The sequence below is a fragment of the Myxocyprinus asiaticus genome, chromosome 47 (genome assembly GCF_019703515.2).
Source record: "Myxocyprinus asiaticus isolate MX2 ecotype Aquarium Trade chromosome 47, UBuf_Myxa_2, whole genome shotgun sequence".
Lineage (NCBI taxonomy): Eukaryota > Metazoa > Chordata > Actinopteri > Cypriniformes > Catostomidae > Myxocyprinus > Myxocyprinus asiaticus.
Genome location: NC_059390.1, coordinates 7,811,149 through 7,823,638, shown reverse-complemented (window position 1 = coordinate 7,823,638; position 12,490 = coordinate 7,811,149). Strand labels below are relative to the sequence as shown.

The following is a 12,490-nucleotide window of genomic DNA, read 5'->3' as shown; positions in this document are numbered from 1 at the left end:
AAAGTTTGTTTCATACAACATCCACATGCGAACATAAACTGAAAATGAGTTTGGGGACATGGGGGTTATGAGACACCCCAATGTTTAAATGAAACCTATGGCACTGAAGAGGGGAATTGGCAATGGAAAACTAGAGGGAAAACAATACTGTTAATAGGAATGGAAAGGGACACAGCATATGAAAAAAAGTGTGTTAGAGAGAGCAATGTTGAGAGACTTAAATGAATAGGCATTGTGATATGTGGCGATTGGCCAGAGTAGTGCTGAATATGGGAAAAGTCTTGAGTTCATTACGCTCCTCCATTTCAAGGAACATTCACATTTCATTTTTTCCCCACATTTCAAAATCGGCTACAAACGTCTTGACTCGTTTGGCAGCCTAAAGGCACTTAGTGCAGACCTCTACAAACATACACACTGAAGTACACAACCAAGCATACAGACACACAGACACACAAACTGCCATTCATACAAATGCAGCTCTACAGCGGTAATGGCCTCCATGCCGAGAAACTGCCTTCCCTAAAGGCATCAACGTGCAACAGAGGCCTGATGCTTACAAACCCAGACACCGATGATCACAGCAATCATTTTCATCTGGAATCCCACACCACAAATTCCTGTTGAAAGAGGCAATGTCAAGGTACCAAGATAACAAGATGCATCTGTTGAATCCTCGGCAGGATTTTTCTGTAACCAAGATCAGCAATTACTGGAAGTTCAGGTCACAAGGAGAGTGGCGAGGCTGCAGATCACAGCATGTGGTATAAAGGCTTAGATATTTTAAAACTCTTCTATCTTATTTTAACCATATTGAGCTAGAGCTTTCCTCTTTGCAGGCAGACCACAATCACTTTAGTTTGATTTAAAGCGACAGTAATCCTTTTTGCTCGGTCAATATCTCATTACGGTAATGCTTTCGGTGCCAAAACCACACAGATGATAGAAGGAGACACCTCAAGGAAGCCACAAATCAAAGCCACATGCTGTACTGTTGGGACCGATCTGGCTCGGGTGGGGCTCGCCGGGGAATCTGCCCAGCACTCCACAGCTCGCACAACCAATTAGGAGATGAGCAGGAATGGCCCTTAGAAGAAAAGCTATTCTCACACAGTTGGGGCAGAAATAACTTGCAGCTGTCTAACATGCTCACACTTATATATGCAACGCAGGGTGTCCTAATTCAATGCAAGACCTTTTTGTTCCCATCTGTGGCTGCATTTTGGAAAGCACTGGACTGAAAAAATTTGTTTGCAGTGTCATCGCACAGTCTCTGGCGAAGCTACCCAGAAACAAAAACTAAATCTGATGCTGGTTTAAGCAAGCCTGTTTGAATGGACTGCAGGGTAGTGGGTAGGGCTGGAAGATATAGCCAAAAAAATCTCTATATTTTCCAACCTCAATATATAGCTCAAAATGTATGTACAGTGCTGTGATTTCTTTTTCTCATGCTAAATAGTTTCAAAAATTAAAACAAAATCTAACATAAAACAAAGTACACAAACAAAATACAGTTTTTAAATGATAATGTTATTTATTGAAGCAAAAAAGTTATCCAATACCAACTGGGCCTGAGTGAAAAAGTATTTGCCCCCTTAGTTACTAAATCACCAAATCTATGGAACTGCTTTCATAATGGGATTCAGCTGGACTAGACAACTCATCCAGGAAGTCACAAAAAAGCCAAGGACAACAAGGAACTGCAGGCCTCTTGCGTAACAATAAAGGTCACTGTTCAAGACTCCACTATCAGAAAGACACTGGCCAAAAATGCCATTCATGGAAAAGTGGCAATGTGAAAACCTCTGCTATCCCAGGAGAACATTAAGGCTCATCTGAATTTTGCCAAAACACACTTTGATGAAAAATTGTAATAGTAATTTTTCATGTTATTAATGTCCTGACTATACATTGTGATCAGTTGAATGCAGTGGCGGACCATGCATTTACAGTCTAGGCCTTCAGTGTGATTCATGCCATTAAGAAAACACAGTTTCGTAATAAATAAGACCCCCTATGCCTTTGGGCATCATACATTCTGTCGCAGCTAACTAGTAATACCAAATGACATTTTAAAAACACGTCCACACACGAAAGACAGAACTTGAAACAACACTTAATGCTCAATCAAGCCTAATTTTAACTGCAGCATGACTGTTTTGTGAAATGAGGTCTATAATACCTGGAAAAATCTATCTAATAATATTTGCGATTTAAATGTTGGTTGTAATAAATTTCATTTCGTCAGGGTACACTGTTATGCTGCGTTCCATTCAAGTTGGATGTGGGATATTACTACTTGATATCTCCAACCATAAAGGCATTCCATTCCCCGATATTCGGAAGATGACGTTTAAGGAAACAAAACTGCAATGCTCCTGTTAGCTTAGCAGGGGTTTGACTCTCATTAGAGATGTCTCCTAGCAACCCAACTGATAAACAATGCTGCAGCAATAGCATCTGTGCTTCAGGTGTACGATTATCAAAAGAGATTATAGTTATATACAACAGTTAGTTCCGGTCCTCGAATCTGATTGGATGAGAGACATTCCATGAGTACTGATGGTCTCACACCATCAGCACTCGGACACTTCACTGCGTGTATCACTCTGCTTGTGTTCCGTTCTAAACTAAAGTGTAAAAGCAGTGCAGATGTGTTAAGAGCCATCTGTCTATTTACATGTCATTTTATGACATTACATATTTTAGCCAGCAGGTAGTGGCAAAAGATCATTTTTGTGTGTAATATGAGCCAGATGATGTTAAGTTAAGCGAATCCACGTCAGTCAGTTTACATCCAACAGCTCTACGTGATCGACAACTTCAGCATTACGGCTCATCACAGCTGAGAGACACAACAGACTGATTAATTACACAAACTCAAGGCGCTTACCTCTCACCAGACTTTCCACATTGGAGAGGACAAAATGGCGGAGGACATTGTGGTTTCTATAGTGAAAGACTCTTGCGCACCGGCTACTGCGAAATAGGGAGAAATACCCTCACTTGGAAGTCTATATTTTCCACTGAGAAAGCTGATCTTCAGAAAGCTGACAGCATCTCTGCTTGGGAGTGGCAACAGGTGATAGCACGCGCTCCATCTCTCTCTCTCTCTCTCTAACACACACACACACACACACACACACACACCCATCCTTGTTTATCCAATAACTTGGTAGAAACTGCACAAGCCATGATACTTTTTCTGAAGTGACATTTTTGAATTACTAACGAAGGCTTGGATGCATCCATTGGTTTGAACCAGTAACGGCAGATTCTGATCCGTCGCATAAGAAAGTAGTTCCATGCACAAATGCGTTTTTATGACCGTACTCAGTTTTTCCAATTTTTTAAAAAATGTACTTGTTCATTGAACTGTTGTAAATAAGCAATATCACACTCACAATCATGCTATATGGCCCTACATCAGCACTGCTTTGATTATCTACGGCACTCGGCCTGTGGCCGAATCACAGCAGTGCTGATGTAGGGCCATATAGCACTCTTGCTCATGTGATATTGCTTAATTATACACCTGTTTCTGCAGGCGTTTGTTAAACAAGCTTTAATATCATGTAATGTGGAAACGAACTCATTTATCAATATTACTTAATAAAGTGAATGTTTATCACTTTGTAAATCTCCCTGAGTGTCGACATGTTTGTGTGACATCGTGCCCCTGCATCTCGGCGAAATTGCAGTTGAGAATTTCTGCACGAGCCTACAAGTTGTAATTCTGACTTCAAGATGCATTCCATTGCACTTTTCCTAGTAGGAAGTTGTAAAATCTGACTTTCCGTGATGAATGGAACGCAGCACTACTTTTCTCAACTTGATCCAACACTGAATGCTCCAGCAGCCTAATTTACACTTAGAAAACTCCTGATGTTGCTATAACAATGCAAAGAGCACTTACCAATTTACTTGAAGTTAAAATCAGTCCTCCTTTCCTGTTTAATAAACTAAGCAATCACACAGTCATGCAGAACATCTCGTGTTTTTAAATCCAGAAGGATCTCTTTCTCAGTGGCAATACCAGCAGTGATGACAGCAGACTCGTCAGACAGCTTGATCTTACGCTTTTCGCTCTTGAATTACGTACATCACTTAAAGCGTGATTGCATCAATCAAAGGCAGCTAGAAGGCCTCGACCGGGACATATCCTAAAGATCACACCCACCAAGAACAAATAAATCAATCTGATTGGCTGATGAATCTGACTTTAGTTGCCCATTCATTTGCACTGTTGATGGATTCTGAAGAAATTCTGAAGACCTGATGGGGTGGAGCTCAGACTCACACGCTGCTTCGGCTTTGGGCATGCGATTTGTGAAACAGTTGTCACACTTTGCTTGTAAGAATCAAGGAATAAATTCTGACTGCATAAACTATTTGTTTGTAGATTGGGAAGAATGGAAAGTGATTAAAAATATATAGGTAAAAAGGTGATTGAGAATGAAAGGATGAAAAATATTTATTAGGCATGTCTGAGAAATTGCCACTGGTTGAATGCCACTTTGGTTAATAAAAGTACCAATTTCATTCCATAAGAGCAAAATCTGTACATTATTCCAAACTTTTGGCCGCCAAAAATATTTATATTATAAATATTATATCCCGAGGTCAAATGTTTTGGGTACACTTCCACAAGCTTCTCACAATAAGTTGCTGGAATTTTGGCCCATTCCTCCAGACAGAACTGGTGTAACTGAGTCAGGTTTTTAGGCCTCCTTGCTCGCACATGCTTTTTCAGTTCTGCGCACAAATATTCTGTTGGACTGAGGTCAGGGCTTTGACCAGAGGACATTTCTCCAAAAAGTAAGATCTTTGTCCCAGTGTGCACTTGCAAACTGTAGTCTGGCTTTTTTTTTTTTTAATGGCAGTTTTGGAGCAGTGTCTTCTTCCTTGCTGATCAGCCTTTCAGGTTATGTCGATATAGGACACGTTTTATTGTGGCTATAGATACTTTTTTACCGGTTTCCTCCAGCATCTTCACAAGGTCCTTTGCTGTTGTTCTGTGATTGATTTGCACTTTTTGCACCAAACTACATTAATCTCTAGGAGACAGAATGCGTCTCCTTCCTGAGTGGTATGATGGCTGCGTGGTCCTATGGTGTTTATACTTGCGTACTATTGTTTGTACAGACGAATGTGGTACCTTCAGGCATTTGGAAATTGCTCCCAAGAATGAACCAGAATTGTGGAGGTCCACAATTTTTTTTTCTGAGGTCTTGGCTGAATTCTTTTGATTTTTGGCATGATGTCAAGCAAAGAGGCACTGAGTTTGAAGGTAGGCCTTAAAATACATCCACAGGTACAACTACAGTTGACTCCAATTAGCCAAATAGCCTATCAGAAGCTAATTGTCTAATTGTCTAAAGGCTTGACATCATTTTATGGAATTTTCCAAGCTGCTTAAAGGCACAGTTAACTTAGTGTATGTAAACTTCTGACCCACTGAAATTGTGATATAGTCAATGAAAAGTGAAACAATTGGTCTGTAAACAATTGTTGGAAAAATTACTCGTATCATGCACAATGCTGATGTCCTAAACGACTTGCCAAATCTATAGTATGCTAGTATGAAATCTGTGGAGTGGTTAAAAAAAATTTGTTTTAATGACTTCAACCTAAGTATATGTAAACTTCTGACTTCAACTGTACTTAGATTACTAATTTTAACCACTAATAGTTCTAAACATAAATAACTAAAATTGGCATTATATTCATTCATTTTCTGTTATAGCATAATTTCATGTACAGCTGCTATACAAATAAATTTGACTTGACTTGAAAATTTGAGAGAGGAATCACAAATGTTTATGAAAGAACCAGAAAGGAGCAACAGGTGACCATCCTTCCTGGCTGAGGAAAGCATCAGGACAGCCAAAAGCATGGTAACATCAAACAACATGAGCCAACAAACAGGCCTAATAAAAAGATCTTGGAAGTCTATTAAAGAAATGAGAACATGATCCCCCACCCAATCGCGAGCTCCTGACATTGGATCTGGTTTGAGTTGAAACATTCCTCTAAAGTGTGGAGGCTAAGGCTGTGCACAAACAAACGAATGTGGAACACTCTGCCAGCCTGAACCGCATTCGGTTTAGACACTTTATATAGAGACACAACAAACCGGTTGTTTGAGTCTAGAGGGGGCCCAGTGAATCCAACCCTTCATTTAACCCTTCACAAATCAAACACAAACATGTTGTTTTTGTTCTAGTATTTTTATTCTTAACAAAAACTAAGATGAAAAATAAATAAAAATGTTTTCATTAACCGAAATGAAAATAAAAACTAACATAATTGGAAAAACAAACTTTTATGACTTCATAACTAACTAAAATAAAATTACCACAATTTAATCTTAAATTAAATAAAATGAAACTTATTAAATAATGAATGCATGAATTAATAATGTAATTAACAATTTCATTTTGAATAATATACAAAATATTTAATTGATAATTTATTAATGTATTTAATTGTTTAAAATGTATTTAAAGAGTACAACTAAAACAAAAAACAGAAAAACAAACAAAAACAAAAAAAAACAGAAAACTAAAACTAAATTACACAGAGAAAACTACTAATACTAAACTAAATATAAAGGATAAATTGAAAATCAACTAAATAAACACTAAATTAAAACCAACTACGTCACCATGGTGCATTGTTTTTATTAGATGAAGAATAGAACAGATATAAAATGGGGAGAAATTAAAAATGAGCGAAAGTAGCTAATAGGGGGGCCACTATAAACTAGGGTGTTTGTTCATTTGTAAACGCTATCAATATCAAGATGGCCAGAGGAATGTGTCAACACAGAGAGTGACAAGCAGAAATAAATCTAAGCTTCCATGCTGAGATTAAAACAAGACTTTGAAAAGCTCCCAAGACAGTTGTACATCAAGCCTCTGGGCCATGTGCTTACAGCAGATCTGAGTGCTATGAACACTGGTTACTACACTTTTATAACCTCCTCAGATGTGGTTCTTTGAAGCGAGCCCTTTACAGCATTCTCCAAGTCTGTCTTTCTCACTTTCTGTTTCAACATCTCTCTCTCTCTCCCATCATCCTCAAGTTCAAGTTTTGTGCATGTTCTACATCATGATGATAGCAGGCTTGAAAGTTTTGCTATGTGCATATATGCACATATTATGTAAGGGCTCTAATTAGGGTACTTCCATTAGGGAGTGAGTGCAAAAAAGATGAGCATCAGAGAAACCCTTTAAAAGGCTGTAATTTATCATTGTCATTTCTGTACAAACATTGACCAGGTGTGCAAGACCTTCTCCATTCTCCAAACCTTCCAATGCCTTTCGTGGTAGGAGGCTGTCCTTTAATTCACTGTCCTGCAATCACTGATCTACTGTGCATGGAATGATAGTGGCCAGAGAGTGCCATAAAACAGGCTCCCCAAAGCATAAAGTCATTATCATCAAAGTATCTCTGCAGGGAAATTCTGTCCTCAGCAGGGAAGCCACTGGGGTAGGTTTCAAAGCCACTAGTTTATGTACATGACAGTAGATTAAAAAAAACAAAAACACAAGAATGAGAGCAAGAACATCCTACATGGCCCGGGGCTAAACTTTTAGCATAAGGAGGAGAAAGACTTGAGATATAGCAGAACAAAGATGGGTGTAAACAGCAAGGCTCTGTTCTGATTGAAGTGGTGTAGGCCTACATATGGGGCTGATGGGTATCAGATGGAGCAGCTCTTTGAGCAGGCAAAATACTTTTGAAGCAAGTCAGACCATTTGGCAGCCATCTTGGTTTTCATAGCCCACTGGGCAACTATTTTCAAGTCATGCAAGTACAGCTTCTATCTACTTGAATAGGAAAAGTCTGCATGTCAAATTACACCCCCCCCAAAAAAAAATCAGTCTAAATAAAAATTGGTTTTGAGTTTGTTTAATTAATACATGTGTATGTTTTAGATTAAAAAAAGACTATGCAATGCCTTTGCCAGTAAAGTTGGCTCTTTCTTTCAGCCATCATCTTAAGTGTTTAGAATTCGCCCATTCATTTTTCAATTAGTGTCATCTTATATTGTCTCTGGTGCAAACCAGCACATCTGGGATTTTCTGAGGAGAAGACAACAGTACCAAGGAAAAAATCATGGTCCTCTTGAAGCCTTCGGCTCAAGAAAGATGCTGTTCTCGATTCCGTGTCTACCAGAGTTCCTCTTTGCTAGCGCTTTGGAGTGTCAGTCACACGACTGGCGTCTGTAACCTCCCTCCTGACCTGCTTGCGCTCACAAAGTGTTGAGTGGCAGAATCAAGGCTTTCATGTGTGAAGTGCACCTCGCTGCCCGCTTTTCTTCCGGCTCTATTTCCATTTCTCTATTTCCAGCTCTTTCCCCACCTCGCTTAACCTCTCTCTCGCTTTCTGTTTCCCTTGGAGTGTTGAGAATGGCTCTCGCCACCGCATTAGTGATGACGACCTTGTCGGGCTGATTTTTACCACAGTTTTGTTTCACCTCTGTTCCCCGTTACCGCTACATCTTGATCTCTCGTCAGTCTTTGGAGGCTTGGAAGACAGACTGGAACATTTCAGAACATTCCACAGAGACCACAAGGACTCAAAGTCTCAATCCTGAAACACTAATTTGTCTGAGACAGTAACGCAACATCCAATCCCAAGATGGGTTCTTTACACGCACCCTTGTTGTTAGGTTAAGCAAGAGCGATTAGCTTCATCCAAATTTACTTAATGTCAGAGTATGTACTGCTTTTGATGAAGACTGCACTTCACAGCCTTTAAAGGAATATTCTGGGTTCAATAGAAGTTAAGCTCAATCAACAGCATTTGTGGCATAATGTTGAAAAAAAAAGCAAAAATCTGGGTTACAATGAGGCACTTACAATGGAAGTGAATGTGGCCACTCAGTAAACATTGAAATACTCAAAAGTAAAAGTATAATCACAAGACGTAAACGTGTAACGCATGTTAACATGATTTTAGTGCGATAAATCCCTTACTAAACGTTTTTGTGTAAAGTTATTTCCAATTTTACAACTTTGTTGCCATGATGACGTAACTTTACAGCTCCAATAATACACAATTTTTAACAGAATAATTATTATAAAAGCTTTACATTTCTGCCTTTAAACCCTCCAAAAATTGCCCCCCCCCCCCCCCCCCCACTTCACTTCACTTCACTTCACTTCACTTCACTTCATCTCACTTCACTTCATCTCACTTCACTTCACTTCTATTGTGTCTCTCTAACGTTGATTTTTTTTTTTTTTTTGTTAAAGAAAAAGAGGGATGAGTGGAAATTTATTTTTGTGGTAATCAATATCATGCCACAAATGCTTTCGATTTAGCTTAACTTGTATTGAACCCAAAATATTCCTTTAATAGAGCATGTTCATAAGTGAGAATGAGCTTTGAAGCATTCAGCTTCTGCCTGGTTAAAATTTTATGAAGCGCCACTTTGTAGTTTAGAGCTGCTAATGCACAACTGCTGTGACATCTGCGGAGGTAAAAAGGCCATACCGGACGTGCACCATCTGTAGGTATGCAGGTGAGAAGCATGAATACATTCCAGGACATACAGTACTTCAAACAGGAACGAAGGCATTGTACTGTGATGCAGTTTACGAAAATAAATTACTCTGGTTTTGTTAAACAAGTAAAATGTAATATTAAGAAACAACTTTCAGTTGCAGTTGAAAAGAGCCACCCGACTCGCAGTTTTCAGACCTATAATTTATTTATTTATTTTTCAATTCAGTGTTTTGAATTGAACTTCTCAGCTTTTTCACGACATAATGGGATAGACTACACCGGACACAAGCGTCACGTCGCGTCAAAAGCAGTTGAACCCCATTATAATCAATGATGTGGTCTATACTGAAAGTGTCCGTTGCAGCGCATAGCATACTATATAGTAGGGTAGTATGCATATTTGGACGCAGGGACTCAATTTAATCAAAATTGGTGTATGGTGGCTTTTAGTCAATGTCTATTAGTATACAGTATATAAAGATTACTTTTAGCAGATGTTTGCATTTAAAATTGAGAATTAAGTGAATTCGAAAGAAATATTAAATTAAAAAATTGGTCCATTATTTTCAACTAAAATCACTTGAATGCACATCACACCATATTTAAGACTTTGACATCAAAAGTATGAACTACCTAGGAGGACTTAAACGCATGTTGCACTCAGATTTTTGTTCAATCAAATGCTCTCTAGTATGACAATGTCCCTCCTTCCATAACTAACTAGCAAGTAGCAAATCATGTTTTTTGCTGTGATGTAACAAAAAAAAAAAAAAAAAGAGATGAGCCCAACCCAAACATTCGGTTTTAATAGGAAATACATCAACAAAGGGAAAAAAAAAACTGCGCTTATCAAGTGATTTCATGTTGTCTTTAAGAAACATAACAGTTCAGTTATCATCGCTCACATCCACCTTCCCAGACCCACCAATTTATCCTGTTTTCTGAGAATGTCCTTTGCCAACTATAGCTTTCTGATTCCTTGAGGATGCTGTACTGAGACCAGGCTGTTGTTGCAGGTTGAGAAAATGACATTTCAGATGAAAAAAAGGCTTGCCCCCCCCCAAGCACAGTAATATGTTCTCCCCAATAAAAGCAACGTCGGCAGCCGCCTGGTGAGTCATAAAAGGCTTGTGTTTGACTCTTTTATATCTGCGTGTTTAAAAAGGACCATAAACCTACAATCCGCCTGCAGCACTTTGGCTATATTAACTCCAGTGTGTCGCCATCACCTGTCAGGTCTTTTCATTTGCCTGTAAGTGTGTGCACACAAGTAGATGTTTGACCAAAAGAAAGGCTGCATGAATACAGATATATACCTGGCACATTCGTTTTTATATAAACATGCAAGCAAAAATAACTTCACTATGAATACAAAAGACGACCAGTGCTTCTAAGAGTACTTAGTTGCATGAAGCCGAACTCGCCAATGTTATAAATTGCTGTTCCACAGTTGCACACTAAAGGTGTCAGTCTAAAGCTCTCTGCAATTGAGGGCTGATGTTTACAACCACACAAAAGCACAATGTTCCAAACATAAAAGGGGCTGAGAGACTTATAAACAAAAGACCTATGGCTTATAACCATCATTCGTAATGTGCAGTACACTGCTGTCGGTCTAATGGCTTCTCTGAAGTTGTACACTCTGCACCTGTGGGGAAAACCTTTCTCTGGCCTTGCTTTGAGGAATATTCAAAGAGTTTTGCAAAGTATGTTGACCTTTACTGGAATGAATCTATTCCCTGTTCATCTGATCTGCCTTTGCATTCTGAATGTGATACAGTATTTATTTTTGAACTCAACTCTGACAAAAGCGTTTGGTCACTACTTTGGGTAAGGGCAGGTCAAAGTGTTTAGGTTGAGCTCTGTAGCTATTTGGAAATGATCTATATACAGCATACACCAATAACTGTCATGCAATTTTGTTCAAAAGCCTACTTAAAAAAAAAACAAAAAATTGCAATGGTACACAGCAAAAAAATTCTAAATCAGACAGAAAAAATACTTGAAAAGCTACATTATTTAAGATATTATGTCTCGTTTCAGAGAAACCTAATCAGATTTAGTGAGGTTTATGCTTGAAAATAGAAAGAACCATTTTTTACCATTTTCCAATAGGGTAAGAAAAACAACAACCTTTTTTTCCCTTTATTTTTCTTCTCTTGTTTAAAATATGTTTAGAGAGTTTTACTAAAACAGAGAGAAAAATACAAAGACAATAAATTATTTTTCAGTTTAAGTATGAAACTGACAACTCATTACTTTGAAGACACCGCTGAATAACTGTGTGTCATCATACAAAGACAGAGGAAGATATGTGAGTGATCTTTTAAAAATCAACAGAACCTTTTTGGTACCAAATTTTTTTGAGTACCAAACCTCATACATCCAACACTTTGTTTCCAACCCCTTCTCTCTGTCTTTCAATCTGTCTACCTTTGGTCTCCACTTCCGACGAATGCCAGGCAGGGTAAAGATCAGGCTGCCGTGGGGCCTTCTAGTCGTTGGGTAAACTGGGAGTCGTGGCATTTGCCGCTGTACTCACAGTAAGACCATGCAGTAAAACGGAACAGACTCAACCACGCAGTAAAACAGGTATTTACTGAGCTTCATTATAATGTCATCTTTTCTCCCCCGCTGTCTTCCCCATCTCATTTCTCTCCGTTTCCCAGTGAAAGTCTTGATTTCTTCAAGCTGATGATATTTGATCAGCGGGAGAGTGGGGTGCGACTTGATGATTCAGTACGTATCACACGTCTGGGAACTCTATCCGGCGGAAAATGTTTCTCAAGGATGAAAATGTGGAACCCTATAAAAACCCAGCATCTCGTTTTTATCAGACTAAAGAGATAAATGAAAAAGGAGAAGGATGATTGAGAAGAGGTTAAAGTCACGTGATTGTGGGACGGTGATTCCGCACCGCAAGTCTCTCCGCAAACTTGAGGCGCCTGGGCCCCATGTCTTCATCCTATGG

General features: G+C 38.9%; 1 protein-coding gene across 2 annotated transcripts in view; it reads right to left on the bottom strand.

Moving 5' to 3' along the window:
* The window catches only part of LOC127436651 (ELKS/Rab6-interacting/CAST family member 1-like), a 300,135-nt gene that overhangs the window by 167,906 nt on the left and 119,739 nt on the right, over positions 1-12,490 (bottom strand). The gene's annotated exons all lie outside the window — the stretch shown is intronic.